Source organism: Marmota flaviventris, chromosome 1 (assembly GCF_047511675.1).
Source record: "Marmota flaviventris isolate mMarFla1 chromosome 1, mMarFla1.hap1, whole genome shotgun sequence".
Classification (NCBI taxonomy): Eukaryota; Metazoa; Chordata; class Mammalia; order Rodentia; family Sciuridae; genus Marmota; species Marmota flaviventris.
In genome coordinates this window covers 71,590,593-71,617,566 of record NC_092498.1, presented here as the reverse complement: position 1 = coordinate 71,617,566, position 26,974 = coordinate 71,590,593, and the positions used below count along the sequence as shown (strand labels likewise).

General features: G+C 34.6%; 1 protein-coding gene and 1 pseudogene across 1 annotated transcript in view; one reads left to right on the top strand and one right to left on the bottom strand.

Moving 5' to 3' along the window:
- The window catches only part of Immp2l (inner mitochondrial membrane peptidase subunit 2), an 877,042-nt gene that overhangs the window by 723,378 nt on the left and 126,690 nt on the right, over positions 1-26,974 (top strand). The gene's annotated exons all lie outside the window — the stretch shown is intronic.
- Positions 20,602-26,891, bottom strand: LOC114090449 (prefoldin subunit 3-like; annotated as a pseudogene).

Below are 26,974 nucleotides of genomic sequence, written 5' to 3'. Positions count from 1 at the left end.
CTCTTACATTGTCTTCAATATGAATGTAATGCAACCCCATGACCTTCTAATAAACTTCCTGGTCATAGGTTGTTGTGGGAGATGGAAATGGGAAGGAACTGGAGAGCAGATGTGGCCATCTTGTCTTTTCCACATTCTCCCTTAGGTTCTGTCTTCATCTCTCTCCTTCAAGACTGTGGCAGAAGTTTCCTAAGTATTCTCCCTGCCACTTTACTTTCCCAGTCTTCCATGTAGGGCTAGAATTTCTAAAATACAATATCTCATCTGGCTTGAATTCATTCCATACCCTCCACTTTGACTAATCACAGTATGGAATTCAGATACTTGAGTATATAAAATATCCTCATTCATCTGTCACAGGTTTACCTTTCCCAGTCTCATCTTCCCATACTTTTCTCTGGTACAGCATCACTAAATTCCTCTTGTCTTCATTCCATTCCACACTCTTCTATGTCTCTATTATTTTGCAGTTGCAGCTGCCTGAAATATTTTGCCTCTCTTCAAGTGTCCTTACAAGACCCAGTTCTCTGTTTTTATTTTTGTTCATCTCTTTTGTGAAGTTTTCCCCTGTTCTCTTTTAGCATGTTGTACTACTTATAATAAACATTTACCTCTAATAAATCATACTTATTTAATAATGTGTTATATTTCTTGAAAGCAAACCCTAAGCCTTATTGATCTTTGTATTTCTCTCCTGCTCAGTGGAACTTACAAACAATAGACATTGAAAAAATGTTTCCCTGCTATGAATACTAAATGAATACACTAACCAACATATGCTGGGAATCCAGAGACTTTCCTTTTACAACATTGTTGACTCAGCAATGCCAAGTGACCACTTTTTTTTCATTTTGGTGCGTGATAATTATAATAGTGGGATTCATTATGCCATTTTCATATATGCACATAACATAGCTTGATCCATCTCAAAAATTCCTCAAAACCATCCCTTTCCTTACAGACAATTATCTTTTAAAAATACACATCCAGTCATCTTGCTTTTCTGCTTATTCCCTTCCAAAGGCTCCACTTATGTTTAGGTGCAAAGTCTTAGCATGGAGTCCACAGTCTTATCTGAACCAGACTCTTTCTCCAGGTAATGCTCTTTGCCTTCTCTCTGTCCTATGCTTCAGCCTCTCTAGCCATCTTCCTTGATTCTAGTACAGCATGCCAAAACTTGGACTGCTTCTTCATCTGGGATATTCTTCTCCTAGTGCTGGTTGTCTGTTCCTTTCTCCAGCTTCAGATGTCAGCTTGGATATCACTTCTTCAGCAAGACCCACATCCAAATCACATTCCCCTGCTATCATCTCACGTTGGAGTTTTTAACTTTTGTACTTATAATTTACATTTATCTGTGTTATTTTGTTTACTGTCCATCTTATTCCCTAGTTTTATTTTCCATTGTAGCAGGGACATTGTATATTTTATTCTAATATTTATTTAGAGCACAGTGCCTGAGACATAGTCACTCAATAAATATGACTGAACAAGTGGTATGCTCTAGGATTGAATTTACTGTAAGTATTTTGCTCTTACTCTTTTTCTCCCTTTATTTCTTAGCTTTAATGCCCCATGCTTATCTAGTAAATGTAATAACCTGTTGACTATTTGATTGGCTTGCCCCATATCCACACTGTCATCATCTTCTAATCCCTTAGGATCACAGCAGTTTCATGTAAATTTCTAATTCCCAAGTGAATAAGAAATTGGAGTATTTAGTTTATTTCTTTTTAAAAAAAAAAAAGCAAAATTAAGATTAATTTTCTCTATGCTTACCTGTTTTTAATTTGTTTAAGATACTTGGGGAAGGAGAAAATTGTTAAAACAACGTTTTAAATGTTTAAGGTTAGGAATAAAAGTACCATTAAAAGTTCATATTCACTTTCTTCTTTTCTTTTTGTTGTTACTTCTTGTAAAGCTGAGTTTTAGAACTACCAGCAAAAAAGTTATACAGACTATCTTGAGTAATCCAATAATAACCATGCATTTTATCTCAGATTTTTTTATCTGATTCAATATAGCTAATTTAGTTTTTTTAAGCTCTGGTTTTAAATCTAATTAAGACATCTTAAATTGCTCAATTTCCATTTGGGTAGTCTGCTTTGCCCATAATTTTCAGATTTCAAGACTTCTCTAATGTATTTCTTCCATTGCCTGTCTACAATTAAGCTTCTTTTCCATTAAGCTCTGTCAGACTTAGTCATAAAGGAGGTTGCTAACAAATCAGTCTCATTAATTAAGAGCAAAAGAATATTTCTAAGAAAATCTCTTTGTATACAAGGTAACTTAGGGGACAGGCCTATTCTTTTGCAATTGAGGATATATCCTTTTGTGGGTGGTGGGGTGATGTTGTACTGGGGATTAACTCAGGGACACTTGACCACTGAGCCACATCCCCAACCATATTTTGTATTTATTTAGAGACAGGGTCTCATTGAGTTGCTTAGTGCCTTGTTGTTGTTGAGTCTGGCTTTGAACTTGTGATCTTCCTGCCTCAGCCTCCCGAGCCACTGGGATTACAGGCATGTACCACCATGTCCAGCCCTAGGATATATCCTTGTATCTGCATATTAGGTTATAGGTATTTTGTAAACTGATTAACTTCCCTCTCCTCATTTCTGTTTTCTTCCTGACCTCTCATAATCACCTTTCCCAGACCTCACCAAAAGATTAGAAGCACAGTGAGCAGCCACGTACTAAGACAGAACCTGAGGCTTAAGGAAGATGGCATTTGGTTTGCCCTTTGGCAGGGTGTACAGCAGCACTTGCCAGCCCCAGGCCTTCAGAGTTGCATGTACCGCTTCTGTGGTGCAATCTGCCTCTGTTGTACTGTGGTCTGTGGACCTGAACTCAAGCCTCCATTTCAAAGGCATTATGTTACTTCACACCATCTGGTCAGCTGGCCCTGCATCCAAGAGATTTGGAATCATAGTGTAGAGGAGCTAATTATGTTCAGTGAGTGTTACATGTTTTGCTATTCTAGCCAAATAAACAAAAATAAATTATTGAAATATTTTCTTTCTGATCTCCCTGTTCAACAAATTCAAAAGTATACGGGAAATAAAATCCCCAAATAGTTAGGCAATTATTGGAGAAACTATTGAGCTCATTTTGCATAACTGATTGTGCATATGTTCTAAATTGTAATCCTTTTGGACTTGAGATTGATAAGAATATTTGATGTGTTTCTGTCCTGTTTTACAGTGGACAATTTTCATGCTAAGTGCTTTAATGTATGTCTGCACTGCTAATGTATCACTTGAGGCTGTGCAGTTCAAAGCTTTGAGTGTACTTTATGAATTTGAGATTTGTTGACACAATATTTATTTTAACTGAGACTTATTTATATTTGTACCCTTTTGAAAGCCATGCCATTGAGACAGGCAAAATTTAAATCTCACATCTGTTCTTAGACAATTAGGTAATGTCATTATTCATCTTTATAGTTACTTCTGCAAATGTTTAAGCGCTTTTTTTCCTTTCCATGCCCATATGTAGTCCAAGTTGTATTAAGTAGATCTTAGCTAAAATTAATTTTACCTTACTCCAGTTATTTAAAAAAAGCAAAGACTTCAAGCAATAGTATTTAAATATTTGCTAATTCCATAACATATCCATTGAAGTCATGCAAAATTTGATTTGAAATTCAGTGTGAATGACAAATCTATTATGATAAAGGAATGCTAGGAAGTTGTGAAGCAAGCGTGAACATATTCACGTGGGAATATTTGTTAAACTCTAATTAAACTAAATGATTTTAGATTAGCCTTACTTGTTATCAAAAAATAAATATCTATGGAGAAAGGATTCTACTTTGTCATCCATCATTAATTTTTATGCATAGATTTCCCATTATAAATTTTATGGATAGGAACTCTCTCCCTTATTTGTCTCATTTGTTGTTTATATTTAACAAAAATTAAATGGTAATTAAAAAATTTGAAGTTTCTTTAAAAAATAACTGTGAGATGATGGACATGATAATTGCTCACTTATAGAAATAATTTCATTGTGTATGTGGGTATTTAAAACATTATTTTGGATACTTTACATTTAGATAAGAAAAAAGAAAGGAAAAAACTGTTGTATTATATATTTGTTAATCCATCTGATATACCACTAGAGCTTAAAAATCTAAATCTAACTGTTGATGTAAAAGAGCTTTTTTTTTTTCCAGTTTATTGAATGGACCTTAGAATTAAATAAATCTCATTTAGACAGAGGGATTTACTTTTTTAAAGTCTACAATCTTCTCACTGCTAAACTCCTGCTATTTGCTTGTTATAATTATTTCCAAAATTGGGCTTATCTGTGTCAAATTGCTAAAATTTTTAATTAATAGTTCCATTGATACTAGAAAATTTTAAATATTCTATGAAAAAAGTTTTAGCAATTGTAGGCTTGAATGTAGAAATTTAAAATACAAAGATTGTATAGAAAATAGATGAGAGTGTTCCATAAAATTAGCACGTATATGAAATAATTTTTTAAATACATGGGCACAAAATTTTAATTTTCCTTTCAAGTATTGTACATATACAAACTAGAGAAAAGTAGAATTTCTAAAACCTTCTTAAAATATTTCTGAGTACAATTTAATTTTATCATAAGTAAATAAATTATTTCAACCCAGCATATAGACAACAAATCATTCCATGTAATTTCCTACCTTTATTTTTTCTCCTGCATTCATGCTGACAATACTATCACCTTCTCAATTATATCTAAACAGACATTAATTAACTAATGATATCAGATGAACCACAGTTATCTCTTTTACCAGATTGTAAACTGTTTGAAAGTATAATCAATTTCTAATTTACTTTTATATGTTATAGATCCCTTAACAGATTCTTTGCAAATAAGTGTATGGTCAGGGTCTCAGAAGGAAATTGATGACACAATTTGTGTAACTGTAGAAAGTTTAATAAGGACTGTTTACAAAGGCATGAGCAGGTATAAAGGAGAACAACAATGGTGAAGCACTCCTGTGCTAGAAGCAGCAGGTATCTATTACCACTCACAGTTATGAGGGGCAAAATGGGGGAGAGATAATCAGGACCAGAAAAGAGCTTTAACAGAGGCTCTTAGTATAGGGAAGAACTGCTACCAGGATCTGTGATAGATAGTCTCATTCTCTAATGCTCTGCCACTGCTTCTCATTACCCTAAATCTAAACAAAAGCAAGAAACTAGAGAAAGCCATCAGTGGGTTCCATGGAAGACTTCCAGGAGCAGAGAAAAATATGGAGAAAGGAGAGTGGACAGAACCAGGGGAGAAAGGCATGTGTATGAGCAGAGACTCTCCTGTTTAAATGTTTGGTTAATGAATAGAGCAGTGACAATGTCTTTAAATGTTTCAACTTACTAAAATATATTTGCTTAATTCTTATTTGTAATATAGGGGCATCAGTTTATTTAAACATTCTCTCAGAACTGCAACCTGGAAAATATATATACATACATATGCATACACATATATACATACATACATACACGCACACACACACAAATATTTAAGTGCCTGGTGTGAGGGGATAGCTGTAAGAGGAAACAGTTAACTATTCAGGGACACATACATTCTTTTAAAAGAACCATTTTTGTCTTAAATATGATTTCTGTTAAGTCTGTACTCAGGTCAAAAGACAATGACATTTGTATTAACCTAAGTTGAAAATGAATTGGCCTTTCAGTAGTATAATAGGCCCTTTTTGTTCATTTTGCTTTCTGATTTTTAAATTTTTAAATGACACAGAATAATTGTACATATTTATGGGGTACAATATAATATTTTGATACATTTACACATTGTTTAATAATCAAAATAGGGTATTGAACATATTAATGAATTTATATTATACAATTATCATTTATTTGTGGTGAGAATATCCAAAATTCTTTTTTTCTGGATGTTTTGAAATAATTCTTTCATATGTGATGCAGAGGATTGAACCCAGGGCCTAGCATATGATAAACACATGCTCTACCCCTGAGTTACATCTCTACATCTCTACTAGACTTTAAAAAAAAAACAATATTCAAGCACTGTTTACAAATTCTAATGAATATCACCTGTTCATTTATGTTTCTGCTGATGTCTACTCACAAGCAAAAATATATATACATATAATTTTGCAAATAACTGTTGAGATTAGTAGTTGAAAGATATCCTAATATTGTTCCTCACTTGGCCAAAAAATCTTTTCATTATGTGAATCATCATCTTCTAATTTGTTTTTTATTTAAGTTTGGATTTTCACATTCCGCGATAGCTTTGATGAATGGATTTAAGGTCAAACTACAGCATTGAAGTGAGTTGCTGAACTAAAGTAGACCTGGTCTCTAAAGAATGCAGTAGTATTGACTGTGTTGCTAATATTATATTAAGAACACCTACTAGATGTTAAGTGTTGGATACAATCTCTATATCTATCTTAAAACATTTAAGGCTATGTTAACTTAGGCAGTTGGAGGACAGCAAGGGATTTTTGCCCTGTGTTATATTTTTCTGACATCAACACATTAACTATTCCATGTATCTAGTGGAACATCTACATGGACTCAATAAATAAGTCATTAGTACCTGTAAAACTAGAGATTCCAAAGAGGATTCCACACATCACAAGAAACAAAGAACAGTCCATTGGTTATGCATTAACAAAAAATAATAAAATATCTATATGTTTTCATAAAAACTTAAGGAAAAATAAAATTTAAGAGTAGAAGTTGTATATTATTTACAAATAAATTTACATTTATTTAGAGTACATGCTCAGAAATGCTACAGGAATATATAATCAAAGATAGATAATACTGACTGAACCTGATTATTTGGGAAAAGAAAAACTGAGCTATTAAAAATTCTAACTATTTCTACCTATGATATTAAGTGTATATTTTCAACCAAGGTCTTTCCTGTGGTATGTAATTATTCCAGGGATTTGGTAGGAATAAACAAATTAGATTCCCCCAGTCTAGACCCAGAAACAGTATGTTCTTATGTGGTCTGTTGGTCTCTCAGTACAAGTCATGCTCAGTGTATGAATTTCAATTTACAAGTAGAAGAAATTGAAGACTACATTTTCAGGCCTTCTGGGCATTTAGATATCCAAACCATGCTGGACTTCCTGTATTACATAAACCCTAAAGAACTCTACAATATAAAACAAAATTTATAATAACTTCCCTTTCCCTACTTCAGTCTCATGTCCCTGTACAAACAGTGTTAAAATAACCATCTGCAGTATAGCATTCTTTACGTTCATGCAAATATTGATATGCATATGAATACATTTTTATATTTCCCCTGCCATTACCACCTCTTTTTTTCTCTCTCCCCTTTTCTCTGTTATTCACCCTCCTTCCTTCTTCCTTCTTTTTATTACATCTCTTTTTCTTCTCTCCCTCCATCTTCCCTATCTTCACTTATAAATTAGAATAAAATGAATTACTTTCTTTTATACGATGTATCACAAATATTCCTCTGATGTTAGCTACATATTCTTTTTAGTAGCTGCCTAATATTATATAATATGCATTATATTTTATTAATCATTCCTGTATTAATAAAAACATTTAGATCATTTCCACCTTTGTGCCACTGCTTATAGTACTGCAGTAACAACTTTGCATACATATCCTTAGGTATTCTGCTGTAAATTTATATGAAACATCCTCCAAGTTGAGTTTGTTGATTTGAAAAGTACCATCACCTTTAAACTGAAGTAGACATCACCTTCTTACTTTTCAGAAAAGTGATAGCGGTTCCTATAGCTACCAGCAGTGACTGAGTTTTCCTGCACCTTGGGCAGCTTTACTAGTACCTGATATTGTCAGTCTTTTCTATTTTTTCCAATTTCATGTGAAAATATAATAGAATTTCATTAATGCTTTATGTTTTATTATATCACTTCAGTCACTTAAAGCACAAGGGCAATAAACAGAAGGCCTAGGGCTGCAGAGATTTCCAGAAGGATTCTTTAATAACTCATGATCCATGAAAACATTGTGCCATGTGTGTTCATGACTGTATCCCCTCTCCCCAAATTACAACAAACGTTGTAAATTCAGGTCTTACTCTCAGAAATCCTAGGAAACAGCCAGCTAGATTGTATGAATTTAGTAGATTGACAGAACAATGATAATACAGGGACCAGTATTAGCTCAGTTTCTTTATTTCTAAACTGCTTTTGTGGAAATTCCATCCCACTAGGTCATATGTTTACAAAGAAGTCAATTCTACTCCTCCTGCAATTGATGCAATACTGACCAAGATTTGTTATCCTATTAACTCACTGCAGGATCTGCTATGCATTAATATATGTCATTTGTAGGTGCTTCTAGAAACAAATGAGAGTGAATGACTGGGTGTTACCCTGGGTCTCAATGTAATTACAATTTCATTTTAGCATATGCCATGTTCTACAATGTCAATGACCCATCAGGGTAGATAGTAATCACCCCCCACCCCCATGAGACATATTTGAAGAAAGATTTGTTAAATGAGAAGATGAAGAGAAAACAGTGAGAATAAAATGTAGAATTATTGAAAGGTTTCTAATCCTATTATTTAGCATTTATTAACTACAGTGTCATGTATGCAAAAGAAATGATTCTATTTCTACCCAGTGAATTTACAAAGAAAGAAAAAAATATTTAGAAAAAAAAAAAACAGCAACTAAGCTGAATAAAACTAACTTCAGGGAGTAAAAGACATGTCAATTTGGAGAAATAATTTGAAATGTACATCCCCAAATCAGAATTTTCCTTTCTTTGCTACTCTCTCGTTATTTTTTCCGGTTGATGGTTGTCCTTGGTCCAGGGCTCTCAGAATATAAGGGGAGAGTAGGTTGATGAACCAGTCACTTCTGGGCATCTTTCTAAGAGTCTTAGATAATCTGAGAACACTATAGATAAAAAATTTCAGAGTCTATAAAAAGTTCTGCCATACCTCCTGTTAGGGCAGTAGGTGGTTCAGATCTTTGGTTTCAGTTAATGAACACCTTTATTCTTCAGCAAACAATGATGAAGTCATACTACTTCTTAGCCAGGTGTGTTCTTTCACATTGTTCCTAATCTCTGGGTGGAATCTTTTTGAGCCTTTTATAGCAAGTTTGTTTTTGTCTCCCCCTATTTACCTTTTGCTTTGTTTTTATTATTCTTTTGGTAAAGCAAATATTTTTCCCCTCTGAGCACCAGAGGTGATTTGGTTTCCTGTTTTACATACTTATTCCTCCTGGAGGTGCTTTGGGGGGTGACATTATGAGCCAGGATGGCTCTGTTGACAAATGCATCTCCTTAAAGAAATATTCAGATGAGTGCTTCTACCTGAAGACTACCCCTGCTGATGGCTCTGTGTTCACCTATAATCTGTTCTTCTAAGGCTGACAGTTACATGGCAAACAGGTGGTTTTCTGGCAGGTGGAAGATAGCACCTGTTCATGGGAACCAGGTTCTGCTTTGCTGCATAAAGCTCAGGGTCTTTGAGAAGATAGTGGTTGTTGCTGGGCACTGTGGCACATGCCTATAATCCCAGCAACTCTGGAGGCTGAGGCAGGTAGATCATAAGTTCAAAGCCAACCTCAGCAATTTAGTGAGGTCCTAAGCAATTTAGTGAGACCCTGTCTCAAAATAAATAGAATAAAATGGCTGGGGATATGGCTCAATGGTTAAGAATCCAGGGTTCAATCCCTGGTATCAAAAAAAAAAAAAAAAATCATGGCTGTTGACTGATCAGTTCTTCTAATGCTTTTAAAAATGTTCCCTTGCTCCCTATAATTTCTCTGTGTAGCAGTTGGCAGCCCCCAATCTTAGTCTACTTTCTTACGCTGTGCTGTCACATGCTATAATTTTCTCTTCTTCAACCTGATTGATCTCAATAGTTAAAGGGTTTTTATTCTACAGTAAATAGTAAATTAGAAAACTTTTAGAAACTCAAAAATTTCCTTCTTCTAAGATGTGGTAATGGTGACACAGTTGAAGAAAGGAACACAAAGCTTTCTTCCTTTCAGTGGTTGTCCCTAATTCTTCTGGTACCTGTTTTCCTATTGATAAAATGCTACAACAATGATTAGGAGCTTCCTCCAGTACTGATTTGGGCTTATGAATATTTGTGTGTGTGTGCTATGTTTGTAGGTAGGTTTATGTCCGTCTTAACTCCTTTGTATTAATGTGGTGGATAAGGCCTGATATATATTTCATGGCCCTTTCTTAAATGATAGACTGCTGTGCTAGGGCAGGAAAGGCTACTGTGCTCCAGGGGTCACAACATCTGGTATATTTCTGTGGAGCTCCAATTTTAAAAATACATTTAAGATTTATTTATCATTTTAATTAATATTTAAAAAATAAAATAACAGTAAAAAGGAGAGACATGTAAAAAAAGCTCAGAGCAAACAGTGAAAGTACATGAAAAGTTAGAAGCAACTTCAAAAGAATGTATTAATGTAGATCATCACTAAACTCAATTCGAAGTTACTGGCAATGAAGACAAAAGGAAAAAATTATTTAGTTTATCTAGTTCTCACGTTTACCTTTCATATTCACCTCAGGGCCCTCAGGGGTCAGACACCCAAGTAAATGAGTGAAGTGGTCAGGTGTGAACCAAAGAGAGTGGTATAGCTAGCATTTGCCCATTCAAAGGAAGGCAAACTAAAGCCAAACAGAAACAAAAATCTTCTTCACTGGCCAGATGAACCAAAGGATTGGTATAGACACCATTTTACAACTGCACTAGAATGGAGATCCATGTGAAAGTTACCGTAGGATCTTACTATTAGGTCTTCTATAATGTAAAACACAATGTTTAATGTGTGAGATTTTCTGTTAAAAAGGCACAGAAATGGCCATTACTTTAAAGTATCTTTTTATTATTGAACTTCTAAAAATGCTGATTATTATCCAAATAATACAATATTATTTGTTTTGGTGAATATACAATGAGCCCTCTGTATCTGCAAGTTCTATATCCTTGGTTCAACTAACTATGGATTGAAAATTTGGGGAAAAGATTGTGTCTGCACTGAACATGTGTAGACTTCAACAATACAGCTTAACAACTATTTACATAGTTGTACATATTTATATATTAAATTGTACTAGGAAATACAAGTAATCTAGAAATTATTTAAAGTATAAGGAAGGATGTGCATAGGTTATATGCAAATATTATGGCATTTTCTATGATGGACTTGAGTATTCATAGATTTTTGCTTGAGCACTATCAACTGGGGGTCCTAGAATCAATAACCCACCAACTGGAGGTTGATTGTAATATAAAGTCTCTTCAAATTAGCCATGTTCCCAAATGGTTCAACAATGCTCCTAATACTAGGGATGAGAATCTTTGTCTCAGCGATGATAGATACTAAATCAGGTCAAGTGAGCATGAATACATCAGATTTTAAATGGGGTGTCAAGCAAGTGGGTAACTGGGGTTTGAGCTGAAGACAAACAGCACTGACCAAGGAACCAGGATACTCCCTTAACAAAGGGAGATACAAGCTTTTATTTGCTAGGCTAGGCTAGACTATGGTATTTTCTGCTGGCTAGTGATACGGTTCCAAAAGGTGATTTTGTTGTTGTATTTTCCCCCATATGGAAGACTTGGACCACCAGGTGGTCATGGTCAGTTTGTGCTGTTATTCTTAGAGGTGGCACCATCATCCTGTTCAAACATCCTGGCCTTTTATGCTGTTCTGGGTCTTACAATAGGGCTGTAGACACTAGGTGTTTGGGCTTCTATAGCTGCTGAAAAAGACCTGGGTGGGTAAAAGAAGCACTTAGCTGCTCCAGTGGGCATTCAACATGTCTACATGCAGAACAGAGTAGAATTTGCCTGAAACATTAAAGCAGTAAAGGGAAAACACAGAGAGCCCATTCTAGTCCCTATCACACATCTGCAGGCCCAAGTAAAGAGTCAGTGTTTTAACCAAAAATGGCCTTTATTCCCTGAAAAGTAACCACCAGGTTACCATCATCATCTTAGTTCACATAACATTAGATGTGATCTATAGCAAAGCTAGTGGGAGACTAATAATGTATTGATTAGCTCTGTGACCTCCAAAATTAGTGATTTTAAGTTGACTAAGTGAAGCTAGAAGGTTTGTTTAGTTTTTTCTCAAGTAACAATTTTATCTCATGCAAACTTTTTACATCTGTGGTCTATCAGGGGCTCACAATAGTTCTGTTGAAAAGAGCATAGAGGTAGAGAAGTAACATGCTATAGTACACAGAGTTGTTACTGTTTATTTTGTTCATTGTCGCAGCCTTTGTCCTACCATGGTTGTCCTGGCTCTCTCCTGGGTGTGAGGACACAAAAATACTTGACTTCAGGGATTAAAGCTCTTCTAAGACTATCCCTTTTTCATGTTCTGGAGCAAATATCTCCTATGATTACTAGTGAGAGTGCAGTAAACTTCCTGTAGCCCATGCTTTAAACAAGAAACAGTGTCATTCAAGATATATTGATTATATCTCATGGCAGGAGAAAGCTGGGCATTTTCAACCACCTGTAGATTTTCCAGAGGCAAACAGGTCAGGAGATGTACTGCAGGGGGCAGAGAAACTTTGCCTAATCGTTTCTTCTACAGGCCTGTTTACCTAAAGTCAGATTTCAGGTCATTAGAAAAGTCATCACTATTTCTGTGTCCAAGTCAAATATGTTTATATAATTTTCATGGTTAGAGAAAACTGAATTTCCCTCCTGCATTCTCACATGTCTCAATAATGTTTGGTTTCTAGAATCCCTATGAGGAAATCTGACTATCTTGGGGGTACTTAGGAAAAGAACAAACCTTTCACTTTTATCCACATCAAATATCTGCTAACTGCCTGTGCAGAATTGAGTGGCTGTGCATGTGGTATAAATTCAATTCCAGGTAGGGATGGGGTATTGCATGGCACTGGGCTTGGGTTTCCCATTGTTCTGAGTTGACCTGTGGCCACCAGACCAAGTAAAGCTACAGAAAAGCTTTAAAACATGTCACCTGCAGGTCTCTTTTAGATTGTAAAAGACCAGAAGGGGCTGGTTTGTCAGCTGAAGAGAGTAGTCTCTGACCACTGGCTAGAGAAGGAATATGTCACCTACTGGGAATTCCTGAACTCTAGCACGACTTTGCTCAGATGTTACTTAGCAAAGCCTATGAATATGCCAGGATAAAGACAGCCCAGTGCAAATACTGGCTAAAATCAGAATGACAGAGTAGTTTTGAAGTTAAATCAGTTTGGAAGCCAGTTTCTCAAAACCCAGCTGGGATCTTTAGATTCAATTAGGGAATTTCACCTAGGCCTTTAACAAGTCTCAGAGCACTGTTTGTTTCAAAGTACTAAGCACTCTAGACTTTGCCTGGCAAGAAGTAACACCTGGGCACCTCTAAATAAATCAGTGACCCCAAATGTCTAGAGAACAAATGAAGCATCTGCAGGCTCTTTCCATCCAGTATTTTTGTTAGGCCATGGCATTCTTTTTCAGCATGCTTATTTTTATACTTGCTGTTTCAATGTTTTATGGCTTTATTCAAATATTTGTAACCTCCCATAACAGTCCTCTTGGGTATGTTTTCATTTGGTTCTTCATTTTGCAAACAAAATTTTATTTACCAACAACTTAGCTTCCTATACTTTTGGCTAGATATGCAAGATATTTTAGGGTCTATAAAGAAGTATGTTTTAAAGACTATAAATTTATTTTGGTTTGGTGGGAAGCATTAAAGGTGTTTGCTTTCTGAAGATTCCCATCCTCCAGTTATTCAATCAAACACTCATCTAGGTACTGCCATGAAAGAACTTTGCAGACAGAATTAAGGATAATAATAAGATGACTTTAAAATAGAGCAAGAAATCTGGATTCTTATAGGTGGATCAAATATAGTCACACGAGCCCTTAAAATCAAAACAAGAAGGCAAAAGTGTTAGAAACACAGTTGAAGGAGACACAGGAAAGATGAGGCAGAAAGGGAGATAGAGAGTTTTGAAACATGAGAAATGAAAATTTATCAGACTATTATGAGATATTACAAGTATTTGAATAAAATCATAGTTGCAATTGCAAATATAAAAATAAACATGCAAGACAAAATTACTGGGGGAAAAAGCCTGCAGAAGGTTCTACTCATTGTGACTGACCTTGAAGACAGAGGATGGTGGTCGGGAGCCAAAGAGTGTGGGTGCCCCTAGAAGCTAAGAATAAACTCTGGCCCACAGGTAGTAAGGAAACAGGACCTCCCTCCTGCAGCTACAGGGAACAGAATTCAGCCAGAAACTTAAACTTGCTCCCTGTGCCCAGCCAACTGGCACTAATTTTAGCCTTGGAAAACCCAAAGCAGTGAATTCTGACTTCTGACCTACTAAATTGTGAGATAATAGATGTGTGTTGTTTTAAGACTGTGTTTGACTTAAGTTGCTTTATAGTTTACAGTAATTTGTTAGGGTCTTAAGGTGCTATTCCAAAATCCCAAATAAAATTCTTGGTCTTTTTGAAGTAAAGACAAAGAATTTTTTTCTGGCTAGGGCCAAGGGAGCAGAAAGCAGACACTGAACACGGTTGGGGGACCACTTAAAAACAGAAAAACCACAAAGGAGGGGAGCAGGAGAGACAAGTACAGTCATAAGTACATTCTCAGAATTGTTACCTTTTTGTACCCATTTAGGAAGTAAGCTGACATTTGCTCCATAGTTTAAAGACATTGTGGTTAGAGTGCAAGTGGGTGAGGGTGGAGATGTCAGCTTCTATGTGAGTGGGCTCTTGTGGAAAAGGGTGTCAATCCTGCCTGGAGTGAAATGTCTGAGCAGGATGGGGTCAACCTGACTTAACTTTCAAATCAGCCCATAACAATGGCAACAGTAGAAAACCAGTGTATACACTGAGGCTCAATATGCTGTGAGTGTCTCTAAGTTGTCTAGGTTATTTGAATTTGGCTCTAGTTGTTCAGGAAGAAAGAGAAAAAAAGAAAGGAAAAAATGAAAAGAAAGAGGAGGGTCTGGTATTTATTCCTATAAACAGTAGAGACAAATTAGCCTTAATTTTTCATAACACTGACCCTCAATTGGTTTCCTATATACTTCATGATATTAGTAGTTCATAACCCTGAGTGTGTTTCTAATATAAAATCTCTCAATGGATATTTTTAGTACAAAATGGCCTTTTTATTATAAACTGAATATTATTGAGTATATTATATTTATAGTTGTAGGGCTGTGTGTGTACTATACATGTCTACTATACTATAAGGAAAATTCAATAAATCTTTATGTATATTTTGATTCAAGGTCATTTTCACCTTACAGACGGATTTTTTAAGAAACTAATCTCCAGCTGGGCATGGTGGTGCACTCCTATAATCCTAAACTCGAGAGGCTGAGTCAGGAGGAGTGCGTGTTCAAAGCTAGTTTCAGTAACTTAGTGAGGCCCTAAGCAATTTAATGAGACCCTGTCTCCAAATAAAAAAAAAGTTTTAAAAAAGGTGTATGTGTCGGGGGTGGGGGTGGGACATTGCTAGGGATGTTGCTCAGTAGTTAAGCAACCCTGGGTTCAATCCCTAATACCCCCTCCCAAAAAAGAAAAGAAACTAACCTCCATGTAAAATCAAATATACCATTGTCCTCAGTGCCACCTTTCCCTGCCACAACCTCTAGGAAACTTAGTTTCTAGAAGGAAGTAGTCCACAGGACAGTAAAGGAGGAGTCATGAAGCTCTTGTGTACACTCTCAGCCCCTCAATTCCCTCAACTTCTCCACACAGAAGGCCAATGCACCTTTTTTCTACTCAAGGACACCACAGATCATTTTCTCACACAAACTCACCTGGGGTGTTAGTAAAATGTAATCTTATTATGGGAAACTTGGAGGTGGGGGGAAGGGGGAACACCAGACATACATGTGACTTCCTCAACCTGTTCCCCACTGGTATCTTTAGTGCCAGGCAGAAGCTGAACTGAGGGGACTTTCCCATTTGTAACATTCTCTCTTTTTCAATTCCTGGCTTCAATGTTGTTTCTTTCTCAAATCTCTTTGTAGTATTCTGTGTAAGAAACTGTGAAGGCCGCCCACGGGTTGAGTCATTTTAATAAAAATGCATTTCTTCTGCCCTCTACAACCTTCAGAAGCCTTCAAAGATGAAGTTAATTATATGTATTGAAAAAAATAAACCAAACTCAGAATCTTGTGGGTTTCAGTTCTGAAACCAAATTTATTATGTTCAAAGTTGTGCCTAGATAAAAGACAAGTATAACATTAAAGTATTAATCTATTCTTGCCATTTAGCAATTTGAATTATTCACAGATGTTTGGGGTTTCTTCTTTTAGTAAGAATAAGGTATACATAAGACACCAATCAAATTGAAAGGAATAACTTCTGCTTTTAGAATCCTTCACAGTTGGAGTTATTTTATTATGGAACCTCCTCCCAGGACATTTTATGAGCCATATTCATAAAGCATTTACATTTGGCTGAAACATTTAATAGAAAAACTAGGTAAATTGGGCACTAACAGCTCAAGCAAAATGCTAAGCAACTATTTCTAAATTTAAAGTGCTTAAAAGCTGTTAAATCCCACTCCCCCAAGCTCTCCTTCCTCCTAGAATTATAAAGGATATGGTGTTCTAGAAAATATTTGGTGATGTCTGTTTTTAGTGTTCAGTCTACATTTTCAAGGCTAACTTAGGAGCTTAGCTTTAGCCCCTCAGTTTATTATTTAGTCAAGACTCGTCTAAATGCAAAGTAATCTTTTTGAATGTTTGCTTCCTGCTTTGTAAAAAGGCAATGATGATATTCATCTTTGCCAATCTCATAGGTTCAGGATGCTTGAGCAATATCATACAAAGGAATATAAACTCTAAATGGCTAAGCAAGTATAAGGAATTAGTAATTATATTGCTTCTGGTGATATGACTAGCAGGAACTTTGCAGACTCCAGATACTATGAAGATCCAGAGCACAGAACTCCTTTCCATGAGAGTCCACGACTTAGAAATATAACTTAGGCCTAGAATATTTCCTTTTGTTTCTAACATTTGTTTGATGATTCCTAACATTTAAAAAGTATATCATGCTTATTAAATTTCTCTTTTCCATTCTTTCCTCAGTTCTTTCAAGCATTCTTCTTTTGCTAAAACCTCCAGAAAATTTTAGGTCCCCAGTTGATTTCTTCTGGGCAGCCTCATTACTGTCAGAATTGAAAGTTACCTGCACTGTAACCTGCAGAGACTAGACCCTGTCTCCATTTGATATAAACATTCTTATCAGTACCATCTGAAGTCACATTCATTCTTTATTAGTCTCTCATACTGTCTATTCTGTGTTGAAATGGATTCAAGAATATTGGCAGGAAAGAGAATTACTTTGCAGTGATTCTTTGGTTTTAGGAATGATGATTATTGATTATATAATCTAAAGATTCTTGATGTGGCACAAGAAAAACAATGCTAGAACAGGAAAGCAGTTTCCACAGCTGGTTATTATCTCTGAGTAGAATTAAAAGTCAGGTCTGCTGATTCTGAATCTGATGCTCTTTTCACCCCACAGTGGGAGGATGGAGGACATAAGAAGAAAGATACCTTTAGTAGGAATCAACAAACTGTGGCGTGCGAGCCATGCCTGGTTTTGAAAATTAAGATTTTTTTAACACTATGATGACCATTATTTTCATATTGTCTTTGATGGTTTCCATGCTACATGGATAGGCTGAGTAGTTGTCAAACTATCTGGGTTACCAAGTCTAAAATATTTACTATCTGGTTCTTTACAGAAAAACAGAACAAAACAAAAAATTCCTGACCTTCTGCTTAGAGGAAAGATGACTGGGAAATCTGGATGGAGCACTTTGTGAATAGTCTCTTTAGTTTGCACATTTGTTTCTAGTTGTGCTTTAGAAAAAGAAGTTTGGATATTAAGCAAAAGTGTCTCTCCAGCTCTCATGATTAATTATAGCTTGATGCTAACAAATGTTCATGCATGCTTGCAGAAGAAAGATCAATACATATTTTCAGAAGGTGTTTTCCACAATATGAAATTTGTTATATTCATCTTCATCATTTGTTCATGAGGGCATTGGAATAGTTAATTGAAAGTAGTAGAAATTCATACAATATAGGATACACAGTAGCTGTATTCAATTATGTGAAGGGGACTATCTTATGAATAAAGGGATTAAATATATTTGTCCTTTAAGTTCAACTAAAATGCACTTTTTCTATTAAGCCCCAGGTCACTGTTCTTCCCTTCTCTGGGAACAATTAATCACTCTCTCTTCTGTGCTTCTGAAATACTTTGTACAAAGTACTATTAAAGCATTTATCACATGGCCTTATAGGTAGCTATATACACATTTGTCTCCCCAGTTGATTGTGAAATCCTTGAAAGTAAAGACAGTGCCTTATTCATCTTGGCATCCCCATCATGGCCTCAGTGCCTGGCTCATAGAAGAAACTTAAATGCTTGATGAATGAATGTATATCATAACCCCAGAGGGCATAGCAAGGACCATTGAGAAATCTCAGTAAAGAGAACTTTGTAATAGCACTGGCAACCAATAGAAAAGTCTCCTAAACAATGTATATAGTCATTAAAGACACAAACTTAAAGTTAGAATACCTGGGTTTACATTTTGCATAGGCAACTTAAGAAGTGTATTAAAAAGGAAATTATAGCTGGGTGTAGTCGCACACTCCTATAATCCCAACAATGTTGGGAGTTGCAGCAGGAGATTGATTGCAAGTTTCAGGCAAGCCTCAGCAACTAAAAAAGACAATGACTTCTTTGAATTTAGCTCTGTGGGTAAAGTTCCGTAGGTCCAATCCTCAATACCAATCAATCAATCAGTTAATAAAATAAAAAGAAGATGATAGAGAACAATAGTTTTGTAAGTGAACCATATCCCCAAAACATTTTCAAGGGATCTATTAGGTCAAAACTATTTTTTATAAGAATGCTAAGACATTACTTACTATTTTCACTGTGTCGATATGGACATTGATGGAACAAAAGAAATGGTGGGGAGATGTTAGTGCCTTAGCAAAGACCAAAGCAGTAGCACCAAGGTGAACAAGTTGTCAGTTTGTTCTTATCACTCATTGGCATGAAAAAAAAGACATGCTTGTTTTATTTAAGACTGTCCTTGATGAGTAGGAAAATTATTGATCTTATTAACTCTTTTAGTACAGTGTCCTTTTTAATATTTCCTGTGATTGAAATGGGAATTATAAATAAATCATTTCTGCTACAATTTGGAGTACTGTGGCTATCTTGAGGGAGATCTTGGCCAATACAAAATAATAGTACCCATTTCAAAACTCTTAGCTAAGGTGATTTTGTATTTCATAACAGATCTCCAAACATCTTGAACAGGAATATTTGAAATAATTGAAAAGAATTTTCTAGCCACATTTTTCATGAAATGCCATTTCATTGGTAAGAATGACTGAAAGACAAAACTATAGTTATTCAGACTTTGACTCTATGGCAAATGTTTTATCACACTTTAATAAAGCAAACCTTTCACTTTAAAGAAAGCAACTAATAATATTTGATGCCAATAATAGAACTAGGATTTTCAGCTAAGTTTTGATTTGGGAAAGTTTGTATCCTCCACCATTAACTTGAGAGCTTTTCAATACTTAAAAGATCTTTCTTTCTTTTCCCCTTCAATGTCACTCTTTTAATTATACAAAACACAAGTACAAAACATTGCACCAGTATACTTTTTAGTACATGGAGATAGAATAATACATTTGTGTTTTTGCCAGAATCTGTATCATCTATTACTTGCCTCTGGACCAAGGGCTTTCCCCAGGGATTTTTTTTAACTATTCCTATGCAGTTTATCTTAAATAAAAAGCTTACAACAAACTTTTCAGTTATTTCAGATATTCCTGTTCAAGATGTCTTGGAGATATGTTATGAAATACAACATCACCTTAGCTAAGAGTTTTGAAATGAGTAATATTATTTTGCATTGGCCAAGATCTCCCTTATATTAGCATTGCAAGGACACTGTGCACTTATTTGGGGTTATAAGTGTTGTCTCAACTGCTCTCTAACTAGGCAGGAAGGCAGATTACTATTTTCTGAAAAGTCCAGAATATCTTGATAGTTATTGTTTAAGCAATAGCTCATGAAACACTGCTCATAGGAGACAATGACAACAAAGGACCATAAAAGTCCTATAAATACTACAGAAAAACAAGTTTACAAATATTAAAGTGTCTTTCCTAGCTATCAAGTGGTTTAACCACATCAAATGAGAGTAAGATCAGTCAATAAAGAAAAAGGAAACTATGCTAGTGCCCAACATTCAGCCTCATAACTATCTCACAGTTTTTGGCCAACTTAGTTAAGAATTATCTTTTGATAGACTAAATAAGTAAATAAATAAAATCATGAAAGCAATATAATTTTGCTTAAAAATGTGAAGAATTCAGTTAGTGTTATAAAATATTTGTAACCAATTTTATTTTTATAAATAAGTAAAATGGTGTGTATCTTTTTAAAGTTTTAGTCATTGTTGCTGTTAAAAAAACATTCAAAGTTATTTCAGTCTTAAAGAATAAATGCTGGAGTATTTAACATATTGGTAAAACTGACCCACGTTTTTAATTGGCAGAATTATGCTTTGTTCTTGGTAGAATCATCTTTGTTTCTTCTCTTTACATCCCAGTTATAAACACTGGCCATATTGACTTCTGTAGTAGTAAACTGATCTTGAATAAAATCAAGGTGTTCCTCAAGAGAATCCAGATTCCTTGTAGCAGTTGATAAATTATTTCAAACAATACCTGAGCTTCATCAACATCTAATTCAAGCATTACAGTAGCCCCAAAGAACAGAAAAACTTATTCAGTAGGAGGAACCCAACTTTTGCAGTATGGGTTATCTGCTCATGAGATTCTGGTCTCCAGCCAATTGGTGGATTCTTTTTATTTCTGCATGTATTTTAGGATTTCCAAAGTCTGTTGAATTTTGGGAATATGACCTTTTAGACTCCCTTTCTTTTGAGCAAGCTTGAGTTTCATAAACTTATCTTTGGTACTGTCCATAGAGCTTCATAACTACAGTATGTACAGTCTTATTCCCAGGCTGTTTCACGAGGAATCTGCATCTTAGAAAAATACGGCCTTAGGAATCCCCAGGTGGTGACATGTCAATCCACTGCAGCCACTTCTCCTATGCCTCAGCTGTCCTTAACAGCCAATTTCTTGAGACTCTTTAAAAGTCCTTTCTGAAGAGATTGCTATTGATATAAAAATTATTTTCTTCTGATTAGGGATTAAACTCGGGGGGGGGGGAGGGCTGGTTCACTTTTTAAAATTTATTTTGAAACGGGGTATCACTAAGTTGCTGAGGCTGACCTTGAACTTGAGATCCTCCTACCTCAGTCTCCTGAGTCACTGGGATTATAGCTGTGTGCCACCATGCCCTATGAAACATTTTTAAATATCATATCATGAAATAAGACAATATTTGAGAGTTCTGCATAACTTAATGAATGGTTATTTTCCAAGTGGCCAATGTGTGATGTTCCCAAATTAACTTGTAGGTAAAGATCCATTAAAAGTACAATATGGGTGTACATCAAGACTAAAAGATTTTCATGTAACCATAATTTCACTATGTTCATTCATGAGATTTCAGATTCCACATTTGCAGCTATTTTTAAACAACCAACTACTGTCAGGTTTTGGTGTTCTATCAAGAATTATGTGAAAAGGCTATTAAAATGTATCCCCCTTTTCCAACTACCATCTACTATGTGAGGACAAATTTCTTCATACACTTCAAGCAAAGCAACATTTTCCAACATATGAGAAAATCTAGTGGTCTTCTATTAAGACAGACATGAAAAGGAGTCACAAAAATTAGTGCATTTGTAAAAAATGTAAAGCATTTTTCACTGATTTTGGTTTGATGAAATATAGTTACTTATCATGAAATTTTATATTAATGTATAGTGGGTTTATCATTTTTACCCAAAATGTATTAAGAAACATTTTTTTTAATTCATCAGGTTTAGTTTCTAAAGTGGAAAATATGTATATAAACAAGTCATAGAACACAAACTGTTTCTTAATTTTCAAGTGTCTTTACATAGAAAGTTTGAGATCCATCAATGTTGGGGGTAGATATTCTTATTTACTGCTGGTGGGAATATCAATTGGTACAAACTCTTTGGAAATAATTTGTCAGTATCTATCACCACTTAAATTCACATGCTGTTGATTCAGTAATATTATAATATTGGTTGTAATAGTAAAATGAAAAGAATTAAGATTAAACAAAGTACACAAAGTTGGCTAAATAAGTACACCCAAAAAGTGAAGTTAGTATGCATTTTACAGACACTGAAAAGTTATTTGTGTAGGACTGTGCAAAAATTGTCAAGTTATGTCAATTATTTAAAAAGCAGAAGAAAAATTTTATTATGATCCCATTGTATATTTACAATTAATCTCTTTATAGAAATAAATGCCCAGAAAGTATGGGTAAGAATTACAGTAGGGAAAATGATTAGGGATTTAAGAAACATAGAAGGAGACAGATTTATTTCATACCCTTCCATATTTTGTTATTTCAATATTCATTGTTATTTTATTTAAAAAATTAATGTAGGTGAAAATACTTCTAGGTATAACGAAAGCTGGTTGACCTTGTAGGGAATGGTTGTAGTATAAGTACTGCATTATGTATGAAAATATCACATAAACAATTTCAGTACTGGTCAGACAGGTAAATGACTGCTCTGGGTACTAGCATGGTTTCATCAGTAATTTGTTCTCTAAGCAGTTACTGAATGATAATTTGATAAGAGCATCATTGATTGAAATTCAGCTTCTGAGTTATTTGAACAGTAGAGCTGAGATCTCTTTGAAAGAATGGTCTTAACATTTGGAGAATGGAAATTGTATAACTAATGTCTTCCCTCAAAAGTTTCTCTCTAAGCAACTTTAGAATCTTCAGAATTTCTTTTTTCTCCACTAGTTTTCATAGCATTCACTTTTTACCCCCTCAATTTTATTTCAAAGTACAGAGGGGCTACTGAGACAAATAGGTAATATTCACTTAGTTTAATACTGTGCTATGGTAAGAAACACAGTTTTGTTTTGTTTGTAAAGATAACAAGCATTTTGTATATTAGTTCATGTATATTAGTTTCATAAAGTAGAAATTATTTAGCTGAATGCCCCATTCTTAGGGTAAGCTTCTTTAGGATATCTTAGGCTTTGAGATAAATGATAAAATTTGCCTTGTTACAATAAAGAATATCTCACATTTTATAATTCCTTAAAATTATTTAATGATTGCCTGCTTTGGGGGAGTCAAGAAATATGATTGAACAAACATACACAAACTCATGTCATCTGTACATGCAAATTTATTTTCATAAAGCAAGGACCAAGGTCATTGTGTGAAAAATTGATGGGTCATTTTGGGAGTAAAGAATTTAATAATGTACCCCAAGCATCTTGAAAAAATTAAAAAAGCCAATTCAATTTGAATAATGTCGGGAGATAAAGTACACCAATCTTATTCCTTATTTTTTTATTAATGAGTTGAGATACAAAAAAACTCAATAAAATTACATTAAAAACTCATAAACATTGTTCAAATCTTCCTTTTCCATCAGTCATATTCATAAAACAAAAATTTCTATTTAAATAGTAGTTAATAAAATAGGATTTTATTTAGTGAATGAAATAACACATGGGCTCTTGCACTTACCCTTCAAACATTTGTTGAATGTCTATACTATACCAGAACCTGTGCCCACTACTGAAGCCCCTCCCTTGAATAAAATATAATTCCTGCATCCTGTGAGTTCCATGGCTAGTGGCAAGGTGGACATAGATGCAAATAAATGAATAGTAACACAGGGAAAGAAGAAGAGCATGGGCTTTATCTTCTCTGAAGGACTTCGTCTGTAAAATGAGAATAATGGTTTCTTTGCATGGGTTTTTATTGTTGTTTTGTACTGGGGATTGAATTCCAGGGCTGCTCAACCACTGAGACACAACCCCAGCCCTTCTTTATATTTTATTTAGAGACAGGATCTTGCTAAGTTGCTTAGTCCCTCACTTAGTTGCTGAGGTTGGCTTTGAAACTCAAAATCCTCTTGCCTCAGCCTCCTGAGCTACTGGGATTACAGGTGTGCATCACTGCACTGACTCATTACATTTTTTTTTTTTTTTTTAAGGATCAGAGAAAACATTTAAACCATGGAGCCTTGAACTAATTGTCATCAAATGAAACATGTTATTACTATTAAACTATGTTATGAAAAGAACAAGAAAGAAAGAGGATTAATTTGGTGATGAAGACTTATAAGGAAACATTACTTCAAAGAAGGAGATTTAGGATAAGGAAGTGTCCATATCAAAGAGGGATTCCAGAGAGAGAGAAGGTCTCATGCAGAGAAGCACAAGGGAATTTGTACTACAATCAGAGGAGCTATGAGTAGTTCAGCTAGATGTAGCTTCCAGTGTGGAGGAAAAAAAAAAAAAAAAAGCTGAAATGAAGATGCAGAATTAATGGTGATCAATCACAGAGGACCTTTTACTTACTCCAAATGATTTAAGACTTTAGGCAGCAGTACTATGAATGAAGATAAATAGATTTAAGCTGTATTTCGGAGGTCTAATTTATAGGATTGAGTGAACATATGGGACTAAGGGAAAAGAAAGGAGGAGACTTCCAGATTTCTGGTTCAGGTAAGTCATTATTGGTGTCATCAATCAGAAAAGAGAATTTAGGAGAAAAAGTCTGTTTGGGAAGAAAATGATAAATTTCATTTGGGTGTTTTAAATTCGATTTGTCAGAACCATAGACAGGAAAGGGACCTGGAGTAGAGACAAGATTTGAATGATAAACATTTAGACAGGAATCCCAAGTTTCTATCCTTAGCTGTGTTGTTCATTGGCTTTGCAACACAAAATTTACCTTTACTTGTTCTTAAGGCATTTAAATTAGCTTAACATTATAATTAGGAGGTCTTATAAATGTCTGGGTCTTACCTCTGAATTTTATCACAAATGGAATGCAAATGAAAAATAATTACCCAACACCAACATCAACATCCTTCATTGAGTTGTTTTAAGGCTTATATTTTTTGATACTTGTAAAATCTCTTTAACTTATTGTGTAAGTGTGTGTGTGTGTGTGTGTGTGTGTAAAATTATAGATTTAGCAATTAAAGAATTAAAAATTTAATTCCAACAAAACATGGAGTTGTGAGTAAATTCACTGATAAGGGCTCTGTTTATAGTTATGTTGTAAAACACGATAATTTATTCTAATAATTAGAAGTTTAGGCCAACTTAAACTTCTTATATCTAAGTATTGACCTCTCACTATCTCTTTGACTTTGGGCAAGTTATTTAATCTTTTCTACAAAATGGAGAGTATACACCTCATAGTGGTGAAGATGGAATGTGTTAGTATATAGGATAGTGACTGATGCATAATTAAAGTTTCAGTATATACTAGATATTTTTACAGTGTCATCAGAATCAGTAGCTGCATCATAATCATTATCATCAAATGGCAGAATTTTAGTACAGGAGGGATGCTGGAGATAATCATATTGGTTTTTAAGGTAGGGAAAAGGGAGCTCAGAAAGGTTAAAAAATATATGTTCAAGGGTACACAGCTAGTGAAAGACAGCACTGAAGCCCAGAGATTTCACAGCTCACTGAATTTCCTGCTGCCCTGTGTTAAAGTAGGAACTGTGCCTTTGTGACCAGGTTAAGTTACATAGAATTTTCATTGATAATTAGCCTGCCTTATAGTACACAATTGAATTGCAGTATCATCCCTTATTAATGAGTTCGTCAGTAGTCAGAAGCTCCCTCTTTATAAAGTTCAAGTTTAGCTCGAACTATTATGTATGTGTACATATCAAATATATTCATAACTTACATATGTGTTTGAATAATATTTAATAGTTCCTCAGGGATAGTTTTTAGACTACCTAGTATTCAATGGGAAACAAAAGAGTAAGATTCTATAAGGCAATTTCTGGATATACCCTCAAATTTATAATTTTTTTTCCTGATTTATTCAGTAAATGGAACTCCTTAACAGGAGATTTTCTTATTTTGTAAGTATATGGTGAATATTTGCCCTCAGGCTAAAGTTATTGAACATTTTCACATATGCACACAAAACACTGTGATAGCATCACAGCATATTTAATAATACTTGAGTTTCATATAAAAATATTTTTACCTGAAAAGCCCAAAGCATTTCATAAATATAGAACCCTTAATCAAAGACTTGAATAAATAGATGGATTTTGTATTGTGCCCTGAAGATAAGTAGATTTGGACTCTTATTGAATTTATGTAGTCTGCTCTAGGAGTTAGGTTGAGGTGATAAAAATGAGCACAGATTTTTATCACCTGCCCATAATAAATGATGCTAGATGAAACATTTGAGACTGTTACCAGAAATAAACAACAGCTGAAATGTCAGACCCTAAATATGAAAAACACAATAGATATGGTAAACTAAGTGAAACAAGATTAATAATAAGTTAAAGAAATATTAGTTGATATAGAGGAATAAAGAGAAAAGATGGAAATGGTCTATATAACAGGCATTTTTATTATCTTAATTTAAGAAATGAAGCTAAATTTTACTTGAAAGACGTAGCTTATAATGATTATTTAACTAGGAATTTCACCCTGTTCTTCAGTTTAATTTATATTATCATTCATTATTACCATTCTGAGCTTCTTTAGCTCTAAAAGTCACATGATTTTTCTGTAGTAGGACATTTTGTTTAGTAAAGTTATTTGGGCTTGGTTTACTAAAACCCACTGTGTGGTTGCTGTGATGGCTGTTTTTCTTACTTTGTTATCATGGTACCTTGGGTTTGCACAGAAATGTAAGGTAGCCACCATCACGTTAATAGAGTCACTTTCCTTTCCTCTATCTCATTTTATAAAACCTCCTTAATGACCTTCTCCAGTTTCAAAATGGGAAC